This window comes from Monopterus albus, unplaced genomic scaffold (assembly GCF_001952655.1).
Source record: "Monopterus albus unplaced genomic scaffold, M_albus_1.0 scaffold25.1, whole genome shotgun sequence".
NCBI lineage: Eukaryota > Metazoa > Chordata > Actinopteri > Synbranchiformes > Synbranchidae > Monopterus > Monopterus albus.
The window spans coordinates 2,340,114-2,343,750 of record NW_018127905.1 but is presented as its reverse complement, the minus strand read 5'-3'; positions in this window follow the sequence as shown (position 1 = coordinate 2,343,750).

Sequence of the window (3,637 nt, the reverse complement as noted above, 5' to 3'; positions counted from 1 at the left end):
AATAAGCTTCATGCTGACAAAAACTTCAACATTGAAATTGAGGTCAGAATTAAAAGAAACGTCTAGAAGAAGATAAAATTCACACGTTTGCAGAAAAACGTTTAAATGTCAGTATCACATTTTAATATTTTCACTGAAATATATTGTTTGTGCTGGTAGGCTAAGAGAAACATTATATAAGACTGTAAAACTGATAAATAAAAAGAGATCTACGGGTTGAGGGGTCATTTGCTTTTTTTATGGAAATTTGGGAGTTTCAGCAGTCTGAGCTTTACAGTTTTAGGGGGTTTAGAAGAAAAACTAGTATATCATGGTGGTCACTTATGCTATCTCTTGAAAAAAAAAAATTAACGGTTAAAATTAACAGTGACTAGAAATTTAATAAAAAACATTTAACTGAAAAAATAAATAATTTTGAATCATATTTATATTTATTTAGCATTTTAAAATATTCGTTCCTACTGTTTTATGGATTTGTTAAATCATTCTCACAATTCTGTTCATTTTATTTATGAATTATCTTTTATTTAGTTGTGTTGGGGTATTGGGGTTTAGTTGGGGGTGTTTTGTGAGAGAAATGGGAGTCAGTATATTTTATTATAATATGTTCATCTAATTGCCAGTATATTTTTTTATTTGATCTTATTTACATAATTTGGCTACCACCCTGTGTTACACATATATATAATGCCATAATTTAACTACAGATGATATGGTACAATGGCAAGCCTGACATTACTCTATTAATTTGAAGTCATATTTGCTTACTTCCTGTATTACTCTGGTTAACTTGACTTGAACATTTTAATATCGCACTGACTGGACTAAACATGTTTTCACAGTTGCTTTATTTTTATTGATTATTTCTTATCATTATTCCAACAAATATCAATCCAAATAACAAATATTTCATGTTTTGTGAGAATCAACTATGAACGGTTTCTACAGTCCTTCCTCAGTCACTTTCTGAATAAAGCTTCTTCTGTTGTCAAATCACCAAATAGTCTGGGGGTACAGGATGTAGACTTACACGTTATGTATTCTCTCTCTCCCTTTTTTTCAGCCACAAACTCTGCACTTTCCCCATCACTTTTTCTGTTAGATTGTGTGGGTTTGGTTTAGCGTATAATGCAGAGTGTGTGTTTTCCTTAAAACATCCCAGGAACAGACTCAGCATTTCCTTTCCTCCTGTCAGTTCATGTGTCAGTGCAGTGTTGCTCTAAAACTAGAGCAACACTCAGGAATTTATTACAGCAGCAAACAATCACAGGGAGGGAATCACGAGTCCTATGTGCTTCTCAACACTAAAGTAATACACATTCAGCAAAAAAATACAGTCATATGAAACTTACTCTTTTTATTACCCCTTTTTACTACAGTCTGGGATTCTCAGATGACTTGATAGTGTAAAGTACAGTTGTTAGTCTCAGCATGGTGTGAGTATAATGCCTGTTTTCAAGACTTTTTATTGGCTGCGCCAAGAAGTCCAGGGAGTTTTAGACACCCTGCAATAGGGTTACCTCAGAGGTATTCCCATAACAAACTACTTAAAGTTGCATTCACAGTTTTTGGCAATTTGGTGACAGTACAGCAAGCTGAAGAGACAACACCTGGCATATATTTTGCCTTATAAAGTTGTTGGGGCTGTTGTTCTGTCACCAGCTTAGATTCAGGATTAGGATGGGTTTAAACTTGTGTTGTTTGTGTTAAAGTCACATCATCACTTAAACCCCATTGCTGTGGTTTAAACTGCACCTGTGGTTTCGTCTGACTCGGGTCGCTGTGGTCCTGTAGAATGCACCTAGACACTGTAGAAGTGAGTGTTGTAACTGATTACAGTTTATGACAAATATAACATAAGATTATTAATTCATACCATCATGTATTGTTTGAGAAATTCACTACAGCTTTACTGTTCAATCTTACTGATAATACTGTATATCTGACAAATTAATGATAGTCTAGAAAGGAAAGAAAGTGGTAATTGTACTATGATATAATGTTACTGAAATCCATCCATCCATCCATTTTCCTCCGCTTATCCGGAACGAGGTCGCGGGGGCAGCAGTCTAAGCAAAGATACCCAGACTTCCCTCATTACTGTTACTGAAATATTCATGACAATTATATTAATTAAATTCAATTTATTTGTATAGTAAATCACAACAAAAGCATAATAGCAGTATAACTAAGGCAAGGCTCAGGGTCACCTGATCCAGCCCTAACTATAACCTTTATCAAAAAGGAAAGTCTTAAGTGTAATCTTAAAGGTAGAGAGGATATTGACATGTCATCCTCCTGAACTGAGACTAAGACTGGGAGCTACTACTTAGTAGTAGTAGCCTTATCAGCTATCACAAGACCAAGAACATGTTCTGTTAACCCTTGTGCTCTGTTCGGGTCTGTGGGACCCGGAGTCACTTGTCACCTTAAATAAGACAATATATATAAATATATATATATATACGGTTTTCAGGATTAGAACAAAACTTAGCAGGGAGATGTTTCTCACATTGTCATGATTAGTGTTGCATCATGTAATCTGATCCCTGTAAAAGATGACAATCTCAATAATTGTGTACACAGAATCACTGGTGGTGTAATCAGTCACTCACAGTTAATTGTACAACAATGTGAAAATGTTAACAACATTAGAAACACTGCAGAATACATAAGAATACATGCACCGTGCATAATAACACTAGTAACAGTAGCCTACAACAGCACTGATAAAATGATAACAACAATGATAAGACGCCAGATGTAGAGTTTTTATTGCTGAAATGCCGGCCCTACTATCTATCCAGAGAGCATAGTGCTGTGTTTTTAGCTGCTGTGTATGTTAGCCCAAGAGATAATCCCTCTGCGGCTCACAGTAAACTCTATGATACCATCAACGCGCTAGAGACAGCACACCCTGATGCTGTATTTATCGCTGCAGGCGACTTTAACCAGTGCAATTTAAAGACTGTACTCCCCAAATATTACCAACATGTGAACATTCCCACTCGGGGCAAGAACACTCTGGATCATGTTTACAGTAACATACGTGGTGCATACAGGGCTGCACCCCGCCCCCACCTTGGACGCTCAGACCACATTTCTTTGTTCCTGTATCCAGCTTACAGACAAAGACTGAAACAAACAAACCCTGTCACCAAACAAATTAAACTCTGGACCCCAGAGACTGAAGGCACCCAGCAGGACTGTTTTGCCCAGACAGACTGGGATGTGTTTAAAGCTGCAGCCACCTCAGAGGACTTTTCTGCCAGCATACAGGACTATGCTGAGTATGTGACCGGATACATTAGTACCTGTATCGACAACATTGTGCCCACCATACAAGTCAGGAGGTTCCCCAACCAGAAGCCCTGGAAAAACAGTCAAGTATGCCACATACATTCAGAGCCGGCAATGAGACGGAGTACAAAGCCATGAAATACAGACTAAGGAAATCCATCGCAGTGGCCAAGAGGCAGTACAGGGAGAAGCTGAGTGGCTTCTTCTGCTGACTGGACAGTTGTGGCAAGGCCTGCAGCATATCACAGACTACAGGACCACCATCATCAGCTCCACAGACAGCCTGCCGGATGACCTCAACACCTTCTACACCTACTTTGAGACCTACAGCAACGGG